Source organism: Oenanthe melanoleuca, chromosome 8 (genome assembly GCF_029582105.1).
Source record: "Oenanthe melanoleuca isolate GR-GAL-2019-014 chromosome 8, OMel1.0, whole genome shotgun sequence".
Lineage (NCBI taxonomy): Eukaryota > Metazoa > Chordata > Aves > Passeriformes > Muscicapidae > Oenanthe > Oenanthe melanoleuca.
The window spans coordinates 4,106,795-4,118,606 of record NC_079342.1 but is presented as its reverse complement, the minus strand read 5'-3'; the positions used below and the strand labels follow the sequence as shown (position 1 = coordinate 4,118,606).

General features: G+C 44.2%; 1 long non-coding RNA gene across 1 annotated transcript; it reads right to left on the bottom strand.

Annotated features, from left to right (window-relative positions):
* Positions 1 to 3,083: 3,083 nt before the first annotated feature.
* On the bottom strand, positions 3,084 to 9,157 carry LOC130256181 (uncharacterized). Its single transcript, XR_008841068.1, has 3 exons — positions 8,910 to 9,157; positions 3,658 to 3,814; positions 3,084 to 3,485 (listed from the first exon to the last, which is right to left on the bottom strand). It is a non-coding gene; the product is annotated as an uncharacterized LOC130256181 (long non-coding RNA).
* Between the last annotated feature and the right edge of the window lie 2,655 nt (positions 9,158 to 11,812).

Here is an 11,812-nt window from a genome sequence, read left to right as displayed (position 1 = left end):
TTCTTTCTTGTTTATTTTTTTGTAATTTTTAGATCAACACCCGTCATCTTCATTAGTGCTCTATGACCCATTTCATCACTAGCATGCTGAAAATTAAACATCCACTGAAGTACTTCACTAAATCAGGGATTGGAACTCCCTAATGACAAGTACATGCACACTCCACCAGCCAGCCATAAGACTTTTTTGCATCTATTTATGTCCTTTTTTCCTCCAGTGCAGAAAACGATGCCAAGATGCATTTTGCACCGGCCTACCGCACACTGAAATTTCCCCTGCTCCCAGACCCGTGACAGGGAGCACTTTTGCTTTCATTTATTACTTTAATATAATTTTTTTTTTTTTTGTTTCACAGCATTTAGCAACTTTCTGCCGGCTGTGATCCCCGTTTGGCATAGTGCTGGAAGAATCCCAGGCACGATCCCCCAGCCCCTCCTGAACTGTGGGCAGGCTTCAGGCAGCCACTCTCACCTCTCCCCTTCATTTTTTTTTTTGGAACAGAGCAGGGTGAAGCCCAGTTTTTCCATCTCACAAGGGCACTCTGTGATCGTGGGGCTGCTTTTCCCTCTCCATCAATGAATCAATGGGTCTCACTGGAAATGAATGAGTGGGAGAGAGAAAGGAGGAGAACAAATACCTTACAGTCCCCTGGAGAGGGAAGTGCTCGGGCTGCCAGCTCTCTAGGCTCCATTCCCAGCTCTAAAGGATGTGCCTTTCACATCCCAGCTGCAGGATGCACTGGGCTGGGGTGAGCACATACTCCCTTTCTGAGCATGACCAAAAATTCTTCTTTGCTAAAAAAAAAAGTGGGAGCAAACCATCATGTTCCTCCAAAGAGTTTCCATCTCAATGCATTGGTATTTTTCCACCTCCAGAAGCATTTCATGAGAGCTTTCCAGCCCATGCCCTCCTGTGGCCTTTAAAAGTTGTGTCAGTCACCCAGAGTTGTTTCAGTAGCAGGTCCCAACAGAGTGGGTTCAACTCTGTTGATTCCAATGGCACCTAATTTGTATGGATGAGTGTTTTCATGTCTGCAGATACATGTAATGGTTTGGAAGACATTTATGTGCCTGATATAATTAAACCCAGTGGTTTTATATTCCTTCATATTGGCATGGTGGAGATGTTATGAGAAGGCCAGCTCTTTCCTTATGGAAAAGTCTTGCAGAATTTAATAAGAAAACAATAACCATTCTTAGGCTTTTTGAATGGGATTTAAAACTGAATTACATCATTGCAACTCTATAGAATGTCTTAAAAAGTCTTTGCAAGGGGGGATCATTCTCTATCAAATTTTGAAGATTACACAGTCATTTCCATAGATTATTTAATTTCTCTCCAATTCTACTGGTTGCACTCCTATTAATTTCTAAGGGGTTTTCCCATATGGCACGTATTATTTTGGCCATAAAACTACTCCCCCAGGCAAAAGAGGCCAGTTCAGCCTGATGAAATCCCATTAGCTTCCAGAAAGACTGAGTCAGGCTTGCAAAATCATTTTGTGTCCTTGTTCCATACATGTGCTCCAGTGCACATGGATGTTCCCTGCCCTGTGGAGGGCACAGTCCTCAGCCCCAAATCTGAGATGTTTGAGTTCCTGTGTGTGGTTTAGGAGGAGTGCCAGAGCCCATCACACTTGGTGGCATATTGAAGAGATTAGTGGCGTGATCAATTTAAAACGTTTTAAATTTGGATCAGCTTTTTCTTCCAAGCTTCCCCTTCCTCCCAGCAGTGTTTAGGATGTGTTATGAGCCACCACGTGCTCCCCTCCTCCTGCCTGCAGGGCCAGTGCTGGGTCAGCCTTGTGGCCATTTGGGGCTTCCCCTGTGTCCCACCCATGCTCAGCCACCTTTGGGATCATCCTTCCATCCACCTTGGTGTCCCAGGAAACCCTGAGGTTAAAGAAACCCCCCTGCCCATCAGCCTGGGCCAGGAGCAGCCTGACCTCTCCACTTTTGAGAAGCTGCCCTCCAAAGAGCTGCAATCAGCACTAATCAGGACTGACCCTCATGTGCTTCCCTGTGCTTTGGGATACCAGGAGTGCCCTTTCCTGCTTGCTGCTGATGTGCTGTGCTGGGTGGGTGGGATGCCTTTCAGCTTTCACCTTACCATTGACCCCATGATTTATTTTGATTAACCTAAGCCTACCGAATTCCAGCCCTTCTTGTAGAGCCTGGTGCAACCTGCAGCACAGCCCCAGCCGAATTTGGGTAAGCACAACGTGCGGCTTCGCTTACGCTCGTTTTGCAGTGATTTATTTTTCCTTCTCATACCCTCATGAAAGTGGACACCACCCTGGATGGTGGGGTCAGACTTCACCTTCTCTTGCATGTGCTTAAGTAAGCAAATGTCTTTGAGGGGACTTCAAAGCAGGGGATTGAGAGCAGGGCAGATTTTTAGCTGTGGAATGAACAGCTTGGCGTGTTGAGATTGAACCCCAGCACGGTGCTGGATGTGTGGGTGTCTTGGACGTAGCAGGGTGTAACACTAGCCCAGAAGAAAGCATGATTCTGGCATAGGTTGGTACAGCTGCACTTTTGCCAGTGGACTGATTTTGGTTTCCAAAGGAGGAGACCTAGTCCTTAATCTGTTATTTGAGATTTTGAAGTTATCCAGTGTGGGGTGTAGAATGTCTCAACCTGATTACATTGCACAAAGAGTGGCCAGACCCCTCATTTCGAGGAAGCTACACCATTTTCTTCCAGAAGATCATCTGATCCCTTGAATTCTGGCTGGAAATCACTTAACAGTGGGAATTTACTCCTATAACAGCACAAATAATTTACAGCGAGGCTTTTGCCATTATTATTCTGCCGCATTTCTTCGAGATATAAAATTATTTTATATTGCATATTTTCCCATGCCCTTTCCCTGCTTACACTGTCTGCCTTGACTCGTTGCTAATGACGTTTGTTGACAAGCTCAGCATTTTGATAAGTCTTCTGCCAAAGCGTCTCTAATAAAAATAAGAAGAATGACAAGTGGAACAGCGCAAAGAGGATTCCAACAGCAACAACCGAAGGTTAAAGCAGCATAAAACAGGGGGAAAACATAACAAAAACAGAACACAGTGAGCCCAGATTGCCTTTGGTAAGAATATTTAATGCTTGAATTTGTTTTATAACCCTGGCTCTCAAGCTATCCGTGCAACTTAGATTCGTTCGTTTTGCTGTTGTAGGAATTTGCCTTCGATTCCTGTAGGGGCCGGAGGAGCTCTGCGTGTGGATTCTGCACCTTCAGTGTTTGACCTCGTTGGTTTTTGTTCTTCTAAGAGTCAGAGCAAGGATGTGTCTCCTGTGCACGTGGCTGGAGAAGGCTGGTGGCTCACAGGCCCTCTGCACGGCTCCCTGCCAAAGGAAGGATCCCACCACGCTGAGGTGGGGCAGATACAATGGGTAGTGTGCAGCCAAGCATCTGGGGCATTTCCTGGTTTGGCACATCCAGTTCTGCACCATCTGGGAGTCCATATCTGGCCTTCTGCACAGCTGGGGAGAAGAGGTGAGAAGCTGCTCAGACGGGGAAGTTCCCAGGCTGGGCACCAGCTGCTCCTGGCAGGGTGTTGGAGCAGGGAGTGGGAGCAACCCTCAGCCCTCACTCCTCAACCCATGGACCCCTTCCCTGCCTGCTCCATTATTACTGCTTAGTTTTGGAAGGCACCTGTGGTTTCTCAGCTCTGTGCCTCTCCTTCCTCCTCGTGAAAGAACAAAATCATTCCTGAGTGACTTTGCCTCCGTTGGGGCTTCACCAGGTGGTGATGTCACAATGGTTAAGTGGTGACCTCAGCAGGACAATCAGGCTGGCTGGGGCTTGTGTCCTGGAGATAGAAGGAGAAATAAATGTACAACTGAACCAGCAATGGATGAGAGATTTCAGTGCAGGCAATAAATGCATTTCCTCATGTTAGACCTTGGTGCCGTCAGCTGGGGTTGAGTGCAGGGAAAATCAGTGAGAGGACCATTTAATACACATGAGATAGCCCTGTTTGAAATTCTGGAGCTTTCTGCTGAATTTAATAAATCTTTTCAGCTGTTTCACAGCACGCTTTGACAACCTTTTCAAAGATGCAGGAAGGCCAACAGCTTTAAAGCCCTTGGCCCAGGACCCGGGCTGAGCACAGCTGTGCCTGACCCCACCGTGAGAACCAGAGAGGGGCTGAATTCTCCATTTGTTGCTGCTGGGAAGGTCCTGCTTTGGCTCTTCTCCACTGTGAAAAGTCCCTCTTTGAGGGAATGAAGTTACAGGTGTCCTGAGGCTGGGATCAGGGACAGCTGCAGGGAGGGGTGGCCCCACTCCGTGTCCCTGGTGTCACCTGTGGACCCTCACTAGGGCTGCTGTCCAGGACAGTTTTAGCAGCTCATGGGAACCACTGTTTGAAAACATGTTATAATGTCATGCCTTTTAGTCAGGAGCAGAGGATTAGATCTGGATTCCTCTCCTCGTGCCACAGAAGATATTTTTAGTGCCCTTGAAGCCAGCTGGGTTTTCTGCAGAGGGGAGGACTCTGGCTTCTCCTGTAAGGTTTTTCCAGCACTGCTCAAATCAGTGCTGTGAATTACTCCTTCTGCTTGTCCAGTTTTGTACCAGTGGAACTTTGGAACTTGTTTGAGCAAGTTCAGTTTTTAAAGTGATGAGAGCATCAAGGACTCAGACTCTGAGTCCTTCTTGACCAGATTCTATGCTCAAGGACGTTGATTACAATTATTCTAGACTAAACTCTGATTTCTCTTGGATACCTGACCCCTCAACAGGACAAGCCTGTCCTACAGGGAACAAATACTAGAAGGATAAAGCCCAATCCCAAACCACTTTTGAGCAGTACCTTTGAAGCCAGGATGGTGTAGAAGGGTTTTATAGTTTAAATGTGCCTGGGTGCCCAAAATAGGAGTGCAGGCATCCATCAACTCAGCAGGTAACAAATCTTGCTTTCAGAGGTGGATGTTGTCATTCCTTGGCTCTGTGGCACCAGCACCTGGCTTGCTGGAATGGGTTTGTGTCTGCCTTTCCTCTCCTGGCTCTTTGGAGGGATCCAGTGCCTGATCTCACCCAGGTCCCATCCCCTGCAAATCCTGCACTTTTCACCACCTGCAGCTCCCCATGGATGGTTAATTTCTCCTGCCTTGGGCTGGTGGCATTGTGCTCCTGCTGGCACAGACCTTGGATCCCACATTGGATGGTGGGAGTGGAAGTGAGTCTCAGCTTGGGGCTGATCCTGGCTCCAGGAAAGATCTGGGCAGAGAGGCTCTGCCATGGTGTGCTGGGGCTCAGACCTTACCCAAGCATAATATGGTGCTTTCTGCTTTCTTCCCTTCCTAAAAGGTTAATTTATGGTTAATCTGGTTGTTTAGCAAATTTATATCAAACACCTTCATTTTTAACCTGTGAAAACAGAATTGTAAAAGAAAAAAAAAAAAAAACCAACCTAAAAACCAGCTGAATTTCAACAAGTTTGAATCAGAAAGCTTTCTCTTCTTTTTTATTTGAAACATCTCTTTAAAAAATCCTCTGAAAAAAACCTGCTTTTCAATCCAGACTTTTTGTTTGGGTTTTTTTTTTTTTTTTCCTGGAATATCCTTCAATTTTCCTAATACAACCAAGAGTATCTTTCCTGCCTCCTCTCTAAAAACAGTCTGTAAAGAAAATATATAATCTAATTTTGGGCTGAGCAAAGCCATTGATTCATCTCAGCAGAAAAAGCTGCGTGCTTCTCAGCTCTCCAAAGAAAATCTTTCTTTTTTTCTGTCTCTATTTCTCTTTGTCCCACGGTTTCCCCCCTTTGTTCCCTAAGGTCGACTTGGGACAATTCCTCCCCTCCCCAGTTTTCAGTATTACACAAGTGGACCAGAAAAAACAGCCATTCAGCTGCTCCAACCACAGTCTAAATGAGAATGAGAAGATATTTCAGCTGTTTCTCTTGGTTTCCATTTTTTCCCAGTTTCTGGCTCAGTTGCTCCCAGAACCTATTACACTAATTGTTCTTTTCCAAAATCCAACTGTCAACAAAAGGCAGGGGACCAGTCTAACAATTTCAACTGGAATTTTCACTGCTTTGGTTCATTCCTGGTTTTGATTTTCATGAGCTTGTTTGCTCCCCAAGAAATCTGACATTTTGAGATATTTCCCAAACTCAAAAGTTGCTCCCATAAACTCTTCCTGCGACAAACATGAAATTCATTATCACAAATGGCACTTCATGGTGGGACAGACACAAATGTCTCCCTCATTACATGACTCCCAGTCTGTGGTGGGAGAATTATTTGTGTGGAATTCTATGGGATCAGGACGAGGGTGAGCCAATGGTGTGAGCTCCTCAGTGCAAACCCAGCTCTAGTTCCAGAGGAACTTTTCTTCCACATATATACCTAATTTCTGGCCAAAATGTCCCTTTTCCAGCCAAAATGTCCTTTTCCCAGCCAAAATTTGTCTTACAAATGCAATGCACATTGTCAAAGGGGATGCTTGGGCTTTGTTCAAGACAATTGTTTGTCAATATGTTTTTCCAGTGTTCCCCTAATGGGAAAGGCCTCTCCCAGCAGCACTTTAACTGCTTGGTTGTGTCCAGGATGCTGAAACACGTGGCAGAAACAACAGACTGGTACAATGACTCCTTTATAAGATGGGCACTGGATTGTTTGAGTTATTGAGTAAAGTCAGATCAGTGTTTATCCACATTTTGCGTCACCCACTGGCACACTCAGCTTGCAGTAAATAGAATAAATCAGGTGCTTAAAATCAGGCACTTGCTTAAGGGCTCTGCTAAAATACAGCCTAAATGCTACTGCAGATTCAGGAGGGGTTTGAATTTTCCCTAGCAGAGAGATGTGGGAGTGGGATATGGGAACCTCTGCTTGGACAACCCCATTGAGACCAAACCAAACCCAAGCAGAGCCCTTCTTAACCATTTTGTTCTCATTTCTCTTCAAATTTCCCCTTTCCTCTCTTTTGTCTCCTCCAGCCTAGAGCCTCTGATAAAATGGAACAAATAAGAGCCCAGGGTAATTGTTTGCAGTGCTGGGGAACTTTTTTGTGACGTGTCCCTGGCTGGCAGCTGGTTTCACTCTGGAGCCGTGTAGGGCTCGAGGCTCAGGCAGTTTTACACATTCACAAACCCCTGTCACTCTGGGGCTCTGCCTTTGCATCCTCCCCACTTTGTTCCCAGCTGGTTTTCTTTTTTTTTAACCCACCCCCTCTGTTTTTTTGGTTGTTTTTGTTGTTGTTTTTTCATCCCTTTCCTTTCCTTTCCTTTCCTTTCCTTTCCTTTCCTTTCCTTTCCTTTCCTTTCCTTTCCTTTCCTTTCCTTTCCCTTTCCCTTTCCCTTTCCCTTTCCCTTTCCCTTTCCCTTTCCCTTTCCCTTTCCCTTTCCCTTTCCCTTTCCCTTTCCCTTTCCCTTTCCCTTTCTCTTTTTGTTGATTGCAGAATGAATAAACATCTTTTCACAAGCAGGAATAAGGCCCTGGACTCTCCTGGCTGCTGCTCTCCCTGTGCTACCACTCCTTCATGTGTGTAAATTTAGCAGGGGGTCCAGGAGCTAAAATAGGAAGCACATGGTTTTGTGTCTTTACAATTGAAATAAAGAAATCTAATATGACAGAAGAAACATGTTGTTTATGGAACTACAGATTTCAGTGAAGGCCATCCCTACCAAATCATAATTAAAATTACCATAATGACCCCTGAGTTTCATTTGTTGGGATGGGAGGAAGGAAAATACGGATATTTTCAGTGGGTTCTGCTGAAACAATTTATTGAGAGCCACAGCTGGTTTTAATGTGCTGATGAGCTGGGAAAACAGTCAAAATTGTACTCCAGTCAAGTGACTGTGTAATATCTGAGGGCAGAACCAGACCAAAATCCCTGTCATTTTATTTAATCTAATGAATAGTGTTTTGTAACTGCAAAACATAATTGCTCTGCACATATGTTACACGCACACTTCACTAACAACATCCACAGTGCCACCAGTGGAACAAATGAAAACACTTTCAGTCTCATTTATTTAACCCTTCCAATTTTTTTTAAGACTTCTTTGAAATAAACCAAATATTTGGTATGGGGATCTTCAGTAACATACATGAAGGAAGGAAACTTGTGCTCCTTGAAATAAAAATAATGGAATTTTTCGCAAGAAAAACATTTTTTACAAAATTTCTACCTCTTTAAGTAGATTTCAAGTTTTACACTGGATTTGCCTTTGAAGTCATAGACACAAAACTAATCAACTTTAAAATTAGCACATAAAATTAATGATTGCTGGAGTTGGCAGGCTGGCTGGAAAACCAGGACTCTTTTGGCATTTTCAGTTGGAAAAAGCTTCAAAGCTACTGCCTGTGTTTGACATTAGAACTAAGAGATGAAGAGTGAGGGAGAAAAAAGGAAAATGCCTCCCAAATATCAGGTGCAAAGCAAATTTCATGGGACAGAAAACCCCACGCTGTGTTTGGAGCCTCAGATTTGGAGAAATGTCTTAAAGTAAATCCTTTTGCAAACCTCTGAGTCCAAGACTTTGTTGATTGTTCATTTTTTTGGGGGGTTTTGTTTGGGTTTGTTCTGTGGTCATTGATGATGTTGTTTTTCTTTAGCATTTGGATGTAAAAGCAAACAAGGGAATGGTTGGGGGAAGCAATAGAAGAAGCCACATAATAATTCCTAATAAATCCATAGCTGTGCCTTCCCCAGAAGAACCAAACATCTGCAGGAATGACCAGCTTGTGTTATGTGTTTGATTTGGCTAAACTTGCTTAAAAATCTGAAATCTGCTCCTTCCCTGAAGAGGCTCAGACTTGCTCACCCACCTCAGGACCAGCAGCTCAGGCATTTTACTGCACTTTTTGTTTTCCCAGCAAAACAAAGCAAAAATTTTCTGGGAGGGGAGCACCAAAGGACAAAAAAAAAAAAATAAAAAAAAAAATTACCTGCTTTATACCTTCATTAGTGGAAAATGAAGTTCTCCCTCTGCTCTGAGGAGCCAGCTGGGTGTGGGGCTGGTGATGGAAGACAGCTGCAAACAAATGTGTTGAGTGAATTAATGTAGTGTGTGATGGTGGAAAAAGAGCTCAGCTCTGCAGGATGGATTTGGTTATCAGGGCTGAGCAAGGCTGAGAGAGGGGCAGCAGAGACTGTCTGCAAGTTCAGCTGCAAACTGTGCACGAGTGCTCAAAAAAAGAAGGAAAGGATGTCACGAGAGAGAGGGAAAACGGAAGAGAATGTGCATTTGGAGCAGAAAAACTGGCAAAATATGAGTTGCTATAAGTTGGATTCTTGTTTTCTCGAGTGGATTTGGCTTCAGAAGCAATTAGCTTCTTGTCACATGCTGGGGCAGCTGTGCCAAACAGTTCAACAACACATTATTTTTGTCATTGCACAAAAGGTGATATTGAGCCCAGAATAACTGTTTCCATTTATGACTTTGGCTTTTGGCCTAAGCTCAAAGGAAGTGAAGGAAAAAAAAAAAAAAAAAAAGGAAAAAAGTGATATCCTTTTCTGAAGGTCTTGGGGCACTCGAGTCTCAGATGTTGGTGTACAAGGAAGTTTACCAGGGTCCCAGTGTCAATAGAATTTATTGACAATATATTTATTCCCAATAGCTTTATTTGGGTTGTTTGGCTGTTCACTGGGGGAAAACCCAGCACAGAAGCTGTGTGGGATCAGGAACTGAGGCCACAGAAGTTCCTTAGTCCTACACCCACCAAAGCCATTTCTAAGGTGTCAGCAACTTCAGGAGGAAGAGGAAGACTGAGTGGCCAAGATTTGTGTGTGCTACCAACCCAGCAGCTCTAAGCATTATTCCAGTCTCCACTGAGGCACAGAAATGTTTCTTAAACACTCCAGGAAAATATTTTGCTCCCTTAATGTGCTTGCATGACACGAAGGAGGGTGACAGAGTTCCTGCCTGCTAAAAGGAATTAGTGTTTAACCTGAATATTGATTAAGCCAACAAATCATGCTGACCAGGCTGCAATAACCCACAGGGATAAATGCCAGGTAAAAGAGGGTTTTTGCTTGCAGGGGAAGGGAGAGCACACTCAGGCTGGGGGTATAAGTGGAAATGGATTTAATAAACACCTCCTGAGCCTCCCTTCTATTTCCCTGCCTGTAAATATCCACCATGGCATTTTAATCGTGATGCTTTTAATAATGCAAGAAAAATCTTATTAATAATTCCATTTTGGAATGTTTCTGCTTAGTCAACACCAGGGCAACAGTTAAACTTGACACAACAGTGTTTGCTTTAAAATCGTGTGGGCCATGCCAGTCCATGGGGGTGATTCATTTGCAGGCTAATTAACAAATGTCTAATGTAAATTTAACATTCACTTTGACTTACATTCCTGCAACCCAAACTTCTTTTTGATTGGGGCAGCTGTAAGTGGAAGCCAAATATTTTCCTTGGTGGAGCCAAGGGGATGGCATATGCTACTCGTTTAGATTTCCATTTCCTTTGCATCTTTTCAGGGGCTGCAGCCCAGGCGTTAACATTTCCGAATACAAAGTCATTTTTGTATGAAAATTTGCAAATAAACCCCCCCCCCAAGATTTTGTAGTGCTGCTAGAAACCGAGTTCTTTCATTGGCAAAAAAAAAAAAAAAAAAAAAAAAAAAAAGAATGTGGCCTGTGAGGTTCTGCCTGTTCCTTCTTCCCAAATTCCTGGTAAATAGGTGATTACCCAATTTTAAGAGGATTTTTTGCCTTTCCTGTGCTGAGCATCCCAGTGAGCTGGAGAGCCAAGCCAAGCCATTGCTCAATGAAGAGGAGCTTTGGCTCCTGGTCACCTCTCAGCTTCAATAATATCCCCATTCTCCCAGATAATGTTGTTTTTTTTTTGGTTTTTTTTTTGTTTCTTTTTTCCCCAGGCATTAAAGTTTCTGGAATATGGCAACACTGACTGTGACATAAACAGTATCATAGCTTCCCCAAAGGCCCATGTAAGAAAATAAACAACTTAATCCTGGAAAGAGACAGCAGGCTCCTGCAGCTGACCAGGAATATACTGCCCAGTGGCTGGGAAAATGATGGCAAAAATAAAATGAGACACTTGGAGGAGTTTGGAGGTGAAAGGCAGTGTGAGGCTGGATGCAGAAAACCTGCTCCTCTTCCAACCTCTTCCTCAGTATCTCCCCCTTATCATCAAGCTGCATTCCCAGGGCTGAAGGAAAAGTGTTTCTGGCCTGGACACCCACCCCATATGTTGCAGCATAACTTCTTCAGCTTAAATGCTGGAAAAACTCATGGTAAGCATGCATAATTTCATTTTTAATTTTTTTTTTTTTTTTTAAAACGGAAGGATTACAATTTTATGGAACATCTTGACGTTGATGTCCTACTCCAACTGGCTTGCTTTCCCTGCCTCCCTTGTGGGGAAATGCTTTCTTAATGGAGCTGGATTTTGGGAAGCCTGTCCCAGGAAGTGTGAGACAAGGAGCTCAGGCCTCTCAATGGCATTTCTCTCACTTCTGCTGTTTCACATTGCAAGTTTGGAAAGGTGACAGAGACCCTTTTTCTCAGTTTCCAGCTCATCAAGGCAGAGCAAAAGCTGCTGAATCCCATCAGGGGCTGCTGTGAAGGGCAATTGAGTCAGGCTCCTGAAGAGCATGGGAATCACCTGATGAAAGCCATATGCTGATGCTGTGCTCATCTGACACAGGTTTGATTTCAGGGCTGTTTGGAAATGACCCAGAGAGAGGGAAGCCTGTGAGGACTCCTGAGAAACGCCTGCACAGGCTCAGCCATCATCCTTTTTCACCAGGAGAGAGATCCAGGCGCATCTGAGGGGATTTAGCTCAGAAATGGCTCAGCAATAACATCTCAATAACATCAT